Raw genomic sequence first — 12,435 nt, 5'->3', positions numbered from 1 at the left:
CCACACTTGAAGAAAAAATGATTTTCTGTATTAAGGATTTTGTGGGTGGGAAACCATATGGGCAAACTTTACTTTTTTCTTTTTGATAAACATGAAGAATCATAACTCATCCAAACAATAAACCAGAAGCCCAGTATTGAGTTCTAATTTTTGCCTTAAGTGCAGAGTGAATATATCTAAATTAATTTTTCTTTCTAGTACTTTAGCTTTCCTAACCCTAAAGTGAATATGTTGCAATAATTCTTGATAAAGTGACTAATGGTAGTTACTTTTATACTCCTAAAACCCAGACACTTCTGCTCATGATCATCATTTAAAAAGCAATGATAGAGGGCAGCTAGGTGGCACAGCGGATAGAGCACCAACCCTAGAGTCAGGAGGATCCATGTTCAAATTTGACTTCGACATTTGATACTTAATTGCTATGTGACTTTGAGCAATGTGTGATACTTAACCCTTTGCTTTGCAAAAAACAAAACCACAAAACAATGATTGTACTCAATTTGAATGTAATTTTGAAGGTTTTTTCCCTTTATTTTTTCTTCCCAGAACATTGCTGCTGATTTGGAAATTTTTTGTTTCATTTCCTATTTGTAATGGAATTTGTAGTTTAGGTTTTCCCAATGGGTGGGAGAAGAGAATTTGGACCTGAAAATAAAATAAAATTGAAAGACAACCCCCCACATTTGTGCCTATCTGAGAAAAATTAAAAGTGTTGCTAGCTTTCCCATATTGATAATTCAGGTAGAAGAATTCCACTTTGATAAGGGCAATTTTTGTAAATTCTGTACTTCTACTTAAGTAGAAAAATCCAGGTCCTCAGTGATAGAGATTTGCAGTTTTTATCCTTGTATTCCCGGTGCTTAGCAATACTTAGTATGAATTTAACAAATGTTTGAATCAGAATTAAAAATCTGCTGATTTTTCACATACAACTAGGTGGCACAGTGGATAGAGCCTGGAGTTGGGAAGACTCATCCTCCTGAATTCAAATGTGGCCTCAGACACTTATTAGCAGTGTTACCCTGGGCAAGTCACTTAATCCTATTTGGCTCAGTTTTCTTATCTGTCAAATGAACTGGAGGAGGAAATAGAAAACTACTCCAATATCTTTGCCAAATGGACAGAGTCAGACATGACTGAAAAATGACTCAATAGCAATCTTCACATAGTTGAGTGTAATTGAATTTTACTAAGTATTTATTATGTGCTAGGCATTGAGCTAAGTATTGGCTTTATACTAATTGTACATTTAGCTCTAGAATACTATAAAGCCATACCTATGAAATCTAGTTTCATTCAAAAGAGATTGACTTAATCATTCACACTGTAAAAAAACCAAAGTTTGCATACAGCACATAATGCCCAGATTGCAACATGTGATTAGAACACATTGACTATTTAATCCATTGGGGGAAAGAATGAGAGAGAGAGAGAGAATAAGAGAATTTTGTACTTATATAGTCACTTTGTACTGAATAAAGCCTATATGGAGGATTTCTTAAAAAACAAAAAAATCTTATGTCATATGAAACCGTGGATAGAATTCACATATTGATGACATGAATTCAAATAAGTTACTGTTGATGCTTGGGAAAAGTCTAGAAGTATATTTTTCATAAGAGGCCACTAAACAAGTTTCTCTTTTCACTTTAATGTGATACTCTTTTGTATCCTTCTTTGTTGTATGCTGCATAGTCAGATAAATTCTTCCTTCTAAGTTATAGGGGTCTTAACTTAAATTTGTGAATTTTTTAAAAAGTTCATTATATATTTCAGTTTTGTTATTATACATACTTTTATCATTTAAAACATTATTCTGAGAAGGTGGTGTAGACATTTCATCTTCTGTTATAAGAGGGCAATAGCATGTGAACTCATGCTATAGGAAGAAGGACAACAATATTTTTTAATAGTGGATCAGATATTTAGAAATAGTTATGTGAGTAATTCACAAATTTATTTTTAATTATTTCATTTGAATTTCATTACTAATTATTTGAAGACTCCTGATGACAGGTAAAAAAACTGTAGTAACCAACTTATTAGGGGTTTTATCATTTGACCAACCTTGAACTTACAGTTATATGTTGAACTACTAGAATTTAGCATCTATGTTAACTGACTAATCACTTAACTGCTAGTTTGGAAATAGATAATTGAATCCTGTTGGCCATAGATATGTTAAACAAAGATTCACTAAGTTACAAATTTTCCAATTCTTTCCTTCTTTGTGACTATGATTAATTTTTTTTCAGGTAGGAATTTAATGAAATTTTTATTTCCTACTTAAAAGTTTGCGTGGAAATATAGAAAATGCATTGTTTTTTATTTTAAAGAAATACTTTTCATTTGGGTAGAAGTTTATTTAAGGATTAAGACTTAACATTTTAGAAGTTAATATGAAAAAACATTTATTTAGTGCTTTTAAGGTTTTCAAAGCTCAACATATTCTTTCTCATTTAATCCTCATAATTATCTGTGAGGGGTACAGAGGAGGAAACTGAGGCTAATAGAGTTGCCTAGAATCAGACAGGGATTGAGATAGGATTCAAATTCAAAATCTAGTACCCTCTTGATTGTGACATCTTGCTGCATTAATTTTGGCTATTATCTTTAAGATATTCCTATTTTACTTTTTTCTGTCTAGCAGAAGACAGTCATCTTTTTTTTAAATATTGTATTTTTTTTCCAATTACATGCAACAGTAGTTTTTACCAATCTCTTTGCAAGATTCACATTTTTTTCTTTCTCCCTTCCCCCACAGAAAGCAATTTCATATAGGCTCTACATTTATAACCATGTTAAACAGTAGACCATAATGATCATGTTGTGAGAAAAGAATCAAATACAAATGGAAGAAAGAAAACATTAGAGAGAAAATGACACAACACATAAGACAAGTTTTGTGTTTTGCAATTGTTTTCATGAAGTTTCTGAGTCTTCCTTGGCAGGTAGACTCCCAAGTATTTTATATTTTCCGAAGTTACTTTGAATGGAATTTCTCTTTCTACCTCTTTCTGCTATATCTTGCTAGTCATATATAGAAATGTTGAGGATTTATGAGGGTTTATTTTATATCCTGCAACTTTGCTAAAGTTGCTAATTATTTCTAGTAGTTTTTTAGATGATTTTTTAGGATTCTCTAATTATACCATCATATCGTCTGCAAAGAGTGAGAGTTTTGTCTCTTCCTTCCCAATTCTAATTCCTTCAATTTCTTTTTCTTCTCTTATTGCTGAAGGTAACATTTCTAATAGAATATTGAATAGTAGTGGTGATAATGGGCATTCTTGTTTCACAATCTTATTGGGAATGCCTCTAGCATATCCCTCTTGATGGATTCAGATAGATACTGCTTATTAGTCTTAGGAACAATCAATTTATTCCTATGCTCTCTAGTGTTTTTAGTAGGAATGGGTGCTGTATTTTGTCGAAGGCTTTTTCAGTATCTGTTGATATAATTATATGCTTTCTAATTTGTTATTGATATAGTTAATTATATTAATAGTTTTCTTAATATTGAACTAATCCTGCATTCCTGGGATAAATCCTACTTGGTCATAATGTATTATCCTAGTGATAACTTGTAGTTGTTTTGCAAAGATTTTATTTAAGATTTTTGCAGCTATATTCATCAGGGAGATAGGTCTATAATTTTCTTTCTCTGTTTTGACTCTTCCTGGTTTAGGTATCAGTACCATATTAGTGTCTTAGAAAGAGTTAGACAGAGTTCTATCTTCACCTTTTTTTCCAAAGAGTTTATATAGAATTGGAACCAGTTGTTCCTTGTCTCTTCTGTTTTCACCCATATTCCCTTCTTTTGTATCAACCCTGGTCCCAGCCCTCTTTATTCCAAATTGGAACCAGTTGTTCCTTAAATGTTTGATAGAATTCACTTGTGAATCCATCTGGCTCGGCGATTTCTTTCTTAGGGAGTTCATTGATGGCTTATTGAATTTCCTTTTCTGAGATAGGGTTATTTAGGTATTAATTTCCTCTTCATTTAACCTGGGCAACTTATTTTTTGTAAATAGTCATCCATTTCACTTGGATTATCAAACTTACTGGCATACAGTTGGGCAAAAATAATTTCAAATTATTAATTTAATTTCTTCCTCATTGGTGGTAAGTTCACCTTTTTTCATTTATGATACTAGCAATTTGGTTTTCTTTCTTTTTTTAAATCAAATTAACCCAAGGTTTGTCAATTTTATTGTTTTTTTTCCATGAAACCAACTTTGGTTTTATTAATCTCCCTTTAATTTTTAGAATTTCTAATTTGCTATTTAATTGGGGGCTTTAAATTTGTTCTATATCTAATTTTTTTAGTTGCATCTTTAATTCTTTGATTTCCTCTTTCTCTAATTTATTCATGTAAATATTTAAAAATATAATATATCCCTGACTACTGCCTTGGCTGTATCCCATAAGTTTTGATATTTCTATAATTTGTTGTTTGAACCCCTCATTCTTTAAAATGAGGTTATTTAGTTTCCAAATAGTTTTAGGGATATCTCTCCCTGGCCCATTATTGCATGTGATTTTTATTGCATTATGATCTGAGAAGAATATATTCCCTATTTCGGCCTTTCTGCAATTATTAGGTTTTTATATCCTAGTACATGGTCAATTTTTGTGTAAGTGCCATATATTGCAGGAAAAAAATATATATTCCTTTCTGTCCCCATTCAGTTTTCTCCAAAGGTCTATCATGCCTAGGTTTTCTAACAATCTATTTACCTCCTTAACTTCCTTCTTGTTTATTTTATGGTTATATTTATCTATATCTCAGAGCCAGAGGTTTAGGTCTCCTACGAGTAGAGTTTTGCTGTCTATGTGTTCTTGTAACTCCTTCAACTTCTCTTCTAAGAATTTGGTTGCTATATCACTTGGTGCATAAATATTTAGTATTGAAATTGCTTCATTGTTTATTGTACCTTTTAGGAGGATATCATTTCCTTCCTTACCTCTTTTAATGAGATCAGTTTTTGCAGCCACTTTGTCTGAGATAAGGATTGCTACCCCTGCTTTTTTCAGTTCAGCTGAAGCAAAATATATTTTGCTCCAACCTTTTACCTTTAGTCTATATGTATCACTCTTCTTCAGATGAATCCCTTGTAAGCAACATATTGTAGGATTCTGGTTTTTAATCCACTCTGCTATTTATGTTTTATGGGAGTGTTGTTCCCATTCACACTCAAAGTTATAATTACTAACTCTTTTTTGCCCTCCATGTTATCTTCCCTCTGTATTTTCCCCATTTTTTCATGTTATTCATATTCCCCAATATTTTGTTTCTGAATACCATTACCTTCAGTGTGTTTGCCCCCTTATATCCAACCCCCCTCCCCTTTCTTTCCCCTTTTAATATTTGAAAGGTAACATAAGTTTCTTAACTTAATTGAGTGTGTGTAGTTAATCCTTCTCGAGTCAAATCTGATGAGAGTAAGATTCAGGTGGTTCTCCTCCCTTCCCCTCTATTGCAATAGGTCCTTTGTACCTCTTTATATAATGTGATTTATCCTATTCAATCTCCTGTCTCTTTACTGCCCCCCCCCCCTTTTAAGGAGATACTGTTTTTTCCTTCGTTTTTTTTTTTTTTTGTTTGTTTTTGCAAGGCAAATGGGGTTAAATGGCTTGCCCAAGGCCACATGGCTAGGTAATTATTAAGTGTCTGAGGCCGGATTTGAACTCAGGTACTCCTGACTCCAGGGCCAGTACTCTATCCACTGTGCCACCTATGTGCCCCAAGATACTGTTTTTAAATCATTCAATTATGAACAAGTCAGCAGCATTCATTACTTCTGGCTATGTATATTCTTTCTTGAGAATATATTCAAGAATTATGAGAATTTTTCTCCCAGGTCGGGATACTGCCAGTTTCATTTTATTGGATAGCAGTTTTTTTTTTCCTTTTTCCTTTTTTTATCTTTTTATGTATTTCTTGAGTCTCCTGTTTGAAGTCCAAATTTTCTATTTAGCTCTGGTCTTTTCATCAGGAAAAGTTGAAAGTCTCCCATTTCATTAAATGCCCATCTTTTCCTCTGGAAGAGAAGGCTCAGTTTTGCTGGATAGTGAATTCTTGGCTGTATCCCAAGCTTCCTTGCTCTTCAGATCGTATTCCAGGCCCTTTGCTCCCTTAATGTTGATGCAGTCAGGTTCTGTCTAATCCTTACAGTGGCTCCTTGGTATCTAAATTGTTTCTTTCTGGCTGCTTGCAGGATTTTCTCTTTTATCTGATAGTTCTGGAATTTGGCCACAATATTCCTTGGTGTTTACATTTTGGGAATTCCTTTCTGGAATCGATCAATGTATTCTTTCAATAACTATTTTGCCCTCATGTTCTGCCTTTCTGCAATTGATTATTAGGTTTTTATACCCTAGTACATTGTCAATTTTCCATCACTAAATCCTGTAATATTGAGCCCTGGCTTTTTTTTCCTCTTCAGTATTTTCAAGGAGCACATTGATTCTTAAGTTGTCTCTCTAGATCTATTCTTGAGGTCATTGGTTTTGCTGATGAAGTATTTTATATTTTCTTTTTTTCTTTTTTGGTCTTGTTTAACAGATTCTTGTCTCATGAAGTCATTAGTTTCCACAGATTCCATTCTTTTTTTAAGAGAAGAATTTTCTTCATTTACCTTTTGCAACTCCTTTTTCAATTGATCAGTTCTATTTTTGAAGGAGGTTTTGAGAGAATTATTTCCTTTTTGCATTTGTTTAATTGCATTTTCTAAGGATTTGTTTTCTTTTTGCAAGGTTTTAATTTTCTCTTAGGTTTCTCAAGCTTTCCAATTGATTTTTAAACTCCCTCCTGATTTCTTCAAGGAAGTCTTTCTGGGCTGGAGACTAAATCATATTTTTAGAAGTTCTATATCTGGAACCCCCTTTTCTGCTGGCCTTTTTTCATTTTCCTAAGATCTTGTATTGGGGTTGGTGCTAGTTCACAGAGTTTTGGTGTTGAGATCCAAAGAGTCTTTGCTCACTTTGTTTAGTAATTCCAAGTGGGCTGGCCCATGGGTGTGCTGGTTGCTTTGTCTGGAGTGTCTGTGACTTTGATTTTGAGGTCCTTTCCTCACTGCTAGGTGGCACTGCTGGATCACCCATGATCCCCGGAGACAGACCTTGTTGCTAGATGTTCTTCTCCTAGCTTCTTTTTCTGGGTTTTGTCAATCACAAGTTCTGTTAAGAGACTTGATTCATATTAATTCTGAGGGAAAGCCAGGAGACCTTAGTATAGTGTCTGTCTTCTCTCTGCCATCTTGGCTGGAAGACTCAGAATCTTTTTTTTTTTGAGTCATCTCCTGGAAAGGATTTCCATTGCTGATTTCTCTTTAATGCCTATGGGGGAATTGCTGGGAGAAAGAATTTTTTGAGAATGAATTTTTAATATGAAGGTAAAACCAGTCAATACAATATTCAGTAAGGGCCTGCTGTGTCACCCAGTGAGTTTACAGTCTTAATAATGAAGGAAGAATACACAAAAAGAGAGAACTGATAGCATGGGAGAGGGGTTATGTATAGTGGAGAAATAAGAGAAGTCTTAGAGTTAGTGCATGCAAGTGAGACAAAATAAAAATACAGTTTTTTTAAAAAAAAACACGTTTTTAAAATATCCAGAAATACAATTGCATTTTTAATTTTTTTTACTCACAATATTCTAAAAAACTCATATTGAACATTATTAAATCACATTTTCCTTTTGACATTAAAATTTCAGATATTTTCTAAGAAAGAATTTTTGTTCATATGATAAAAATATCCTACTTACAGATTCTAACATTAATATTCATTATAAACAAGGTCCTGTCTTTTACAGTACTGGACTTTTGTTTTTTTAATTCCCTTCTACCACCTTTGCCATAAGTTGTTTAATGAATAATCCTATTTAAAAATTTTTATTATTTTAAAAGATTGTTCTCCCAAAATGTTGCAGCCCTTCATAACTTAGCATAAAAATTTTTTATAATTACTGTCATCAAAAGAATTTATTACTTGGTATAACAGATATATGATCCATTGCTGGGGCCCATGTTTGAAACTTTTTTGAGAGCAGAGGTTCTTAATTTTTTTTAAGTGCTTATGCTTACTATGTATCAGTTTGGGGAAACCAAGTGGCACAATGTATAAAATATCTGGTCTTGATTTAGGAAGACCTGGATTCAAATTTGGACTGTGACACTTAACTTGCTTGTGTGATATTCAGAAAACTGCTTAACTCTTTCTCAGCTTTTTCATCTGTAAAATGAAATGGAGAAGAAAAAGGCAAAGTACTCCAGTATATTTGCTGAGAATACCCCTGGTGGGGTCATGATGAGTCTGACATGATTGAGTATAACTAAACATCCACAACAATAACTATGTATCAGACACTGAGGATACAAAGAAAGGCAAAAACGGATCCCTGCCCTCCAGCAACTCATAATACGGGACAGACTACAAATAAATACATATAAACAATCTATATGTAGGACTGCTAGGAAATAATTAATACCAGGACACTGATAGAATTAAAAGGGATTGAGAAAGGCTTCCAGTGGAAGATGGGATAAACTACCTAGAATTACAAGGAAACCAAGGATCCCTAGTATAGAACCTGACATAACTTGTAATTTCCTGATTTAGCTTTTTAGAACCCATGGTCAGTTGCTTGTTAGTAAGAAATAATATTAACAGCTTACATTTCTAAACTGTTTTAAGTTTTGATTGAATACTTAAAACAGTCTGTAAAGAAAGGCAATGCATGTATTTATTTCTGTCATTTTTAATTAAAGAAAATAATACTCTCAAAGCTAAATTTATGACTTTAGCTAAGCTTTTAAGTGCTAAATGCAAGTGTTCTGTTTCTAGCCCAGTCTATCTCTAATACTTTCATACAAACTTTGCATATAGAATTATATAATGATATGCTATAATCCTTCTTATCTTTTGAGTTTGTGTGATTAGTTATGTTACTGCTTGAATTTAAAATTGATTTTTTCCATTTGAGTTGCTATTCTTTTAACCATTGTTAGCAATTAGTTTAATTGAAAGCATTTTTCTAATTAATGGAGATCATTATACTTTTTCCTATAGAGTTCTGAGGCTGTCTACATTATTTGATTTACAGTAAGACAGAGTTGCCTTCTATTTAAGTCTCAGAAGCCCAAAAATAAATACTGACTTAATATGCTGTTGATTGAACAGGAATTTGCCTTTAATGCTGTTTTTTTTCAGGGTTTTGTGTATCTAGAATTTTAGCAAGCAAGTCAGGGTATTATCCTTATACTTAAATAAAGAGAAAATGAGCTAAGTGTTTGTAAAATAGAGGAGAATAATTTGTAAAACATTGGGGATAACATCATTTATGTTGGTGTGTAACAAAAACAGGTTCTTAATGTTTTTCCTAGGTGACTTTTCCTTTGGAACAATTGAGAAAAATGGCATTGTTTAATTATTACATCATAATTTTAAATTATAATATCATAGAATTTAGAGGTATAAAATATTTATTTTCTAATCCAATTCCTTTATTTTATAGATGAGAAAACTGAGGTCTATAGAGGGGGGAAAAACTTGTTTAATGTAAGCTAGTTAGAATATAATAGAGTCCTGATTTGAACCCAAGGCCCTGTGATACTAAATTTAGTGCTCTTTTGAGTATCCCATATTGCTTCTCAAAATAAAGACTCAAAATTTATTTTCCCATTTCCTCAAGTAGAGGTTAGTGCAGCCAAAATTTCAATCATAATATATATAATCAAAAGAAGTTTAAAGTGTTAAAGCAGGAAACATTTATTTAAAGTAACTTATTTGTGAAATAGAGCCACAAAGTGGGAATGTTATTTATAATTCCTCAGGTACCATAATAGGAACAACTATTTAGAGCTAACCAAAACTTTATTGGTTATCTAGTTCAACTTTTGTTTTATAGTTGAAGAAACTAGATTTAGAGAAGTTGTGACAGAGGTTTTTGTTTTTATCAGAAATAAAGAAATGACTCTAGACTCAGTGTCCCTTCTTTTATATCATGCTTAAAGCTTGCTAGGTGATGCAGTGGATAAAGTGTGGGCTTGGAGTTAGGAAAGTCTGAATTCAAATATGTCCTTAGACACTGTGATCCTGGGCAAGTCATTCAACTTCTGTTTGCCTAAGTTTCTTTATCTTCAAAATGAGAGTAATAACACCACCTACTTTCCAGAGTTGTTGTAAGGTATTATAGTGCATTAAGGTATATAGTGCAGGGTAGTAGTTGTTCATTCATTTTAGTCATATCTGACTTTTCATGATCCCATTTGGAGTTTTCCTGGCAAAGATATTGGTGTGGTTAGCTATTTCCTTGTCTAGTTCATTTAACAGATGAGGAACTGAGACAAATAGGATTAGGTGACTTATCCAGAGTCATACAGTAAATGTCTGAGGCCAGATTTGTAATCAGGAAGATTAATCTTCTTGACTTAAATCTGTTTATTTATTCTATCCACTGCCCCACCTTATTACTTTGGCACATACTAAATGCCAGATAAATGCTTGGATCTTAAAGTGTAAGAAAACTTAAAGTATGAAGGGGTTTGATTATGAAGGACTTTAAATGCCAACTAGGACATTTTATATTTGATTCTTCAAGGAAGAATGAACTACTGTAGGTTTTTGAATATGAAATTAACATGACCACTACAGTACTGCATTATAGAAAAATGACAAGACAGTTGGAGCAGAGAGCCTGTTAGAAGATTTATAGTCCAAGTGACTGATGATTTGGTGCCTTGTATAGTAGATAGTTATGACTGGAATGAATGAGATATACACATGATGTTGTGAAAGTAGGAATGGCAATGTTTATAATCTGTCATATATGAGGGATGAATGTGAGTAAGGATACAAGGATTATACTTCTTAAGACTAGGAATATGACATTGCTTCTAATGGTAATAGGTAAGTTTAGAAGAAGGGAGAGTTTAAGGTGAAAGTTAAGTTTTGAACATAGTGAATTTAATATCTCCAATTTGTTATGTCTAAAAGAACATCTTATATTTATATTTATACCCCATCTAAATACAGATTTTATACTAATGAAAAGGGACATCAGATAAAGTAAATGGCAGTGTTTATTCAATTGAACAAATATTTAACAGGTAGCTATGTACAAGGACCTGTGCTTCGGGCTTGGGATGAAAGTAGGAAAAAGATCACAAGGATGAAAAATTATAATTCTCCCTCTTAAGGAGCTTATTGGGAAGAATGGGGAAAGGGAGTATAGTATTGCAGATAGAAATATAAACTACAATATTAGGTAAAGTGTGATGAGCAAAGGAAAAATTCACACATGTCCTGGGAGGAGAACTCACCACAATTGATTGAAATAATTGCTTTTGATGCCACCAATGAGGTTTATCAGGGCACCTTTTTTATTTAAGTATACCCAGGAGAAAGAGGAAGATTTGAGAAGATATTGTTAAAGATAACATTTGTCATCAATTTGATGTCATATTCATCACCATTAAAGCCTTGGATGTCCTATATTTGGCTCAACTTGACAGTGGCCCAGCAAGCAACACTTTTTCAGGGACATTAGAGTACATTATGATCTTTGTTTCTGCCTGGAAAATTCTTTGCTGGAGAGGAGATCTAAAAACTGATACTAACTAATATATGAAAAAGAATATTTTTTAAAATAAGAAATTATTTTTGTATGAAACACCAGTATATTAAAATTGTATTGTAATGTTTCATTTTTGTTGCTTACAATACCTAGCATAGTGCCTTATATTTAGTAGGTTCTCATATATTTCTTGGATTGAATTGTATCTTTAATATATACATATATATATATATGTATATGTATATGTATATATGTATGTATATGGCAAAACAAGAGCAGGGCAGGATGAGTACCTTGCCAGTGGAGTGTAAAGAGTGTAAATAACTTAAGTTCAGATTTACCCTCTGATCCATAGTGAATCTGACTTTGTTTTGATAGAGGGAGTTTGACTCATCTGGGGTTACCTTAAAGGGAGAAAATCATGTTGCAGGGGGACAAATAGTAATGTTAAAGTGTTTCTTTAATCCTGGGACTCTTAAGTGAGTACCTCTTAAATTCTCTTCCTTGATACTCTCATTAAATTTATAATACTATTCCTGGACATATTGCCCTATGCTTTTAATTATTTTTTACTCTCACTTACATCGCTCTGGTCACTATTTCCTCATCAAAAAGTGAGGAATGTCTGCTTTCCTTGTATTTCTTTTTCCAGAACTTAAATCTTTTGCAATATAAGGAACTAACTCTAATGCAGAACAGTTTGTCATCTTCTCTAAAATTTATATAGTCTTAAGCACATTGAGAGGCTATATGCCTCACCTAGAGCCACACATCTAGTATGTGTCAGTGATGATTGAAAACTGATTCTTTATTCATTATATCATTCTGCCTTTCATATAATAAAACCTATC

General features: G+C 32.8%; 1 protein-coding gene across 7 annotated transcripts in view; it reads left to right on the top strand.

The window, feature by feature from the left end:
• The window catches only part of ROCK2 (Rho associated coiled-coil containing protein kinase 2), a 147,278-nt gene that overhangs the window by 53,049 nt on the left and 81,794 nt on the right, over positions 1 to 12,435 (top strand). The gene's annotated exons all lie outside the window — the stretch shown is intronic.

The sequence above is a fragment of the Macrotis lagotis genome, chromosome 1, assembly GCF_037893015.1.
Source record: "Macrotis lagotis isolate mMagLag1 chromosome 1, bilby.v1.9.chrom.fasta, whole genome shotgun sequence".
In the NCBI taxonomy this organism is placed as follows: domain Eukaryota; kingdom Metazoa; phylum Chordata; class Mammalia; order Peramelemorphia; family Peramelidae; genus Macrotis; species Macrotis lagotis.
This window is presented reverse-complemented; position numbering and strand designations above follow the sequence as displayed.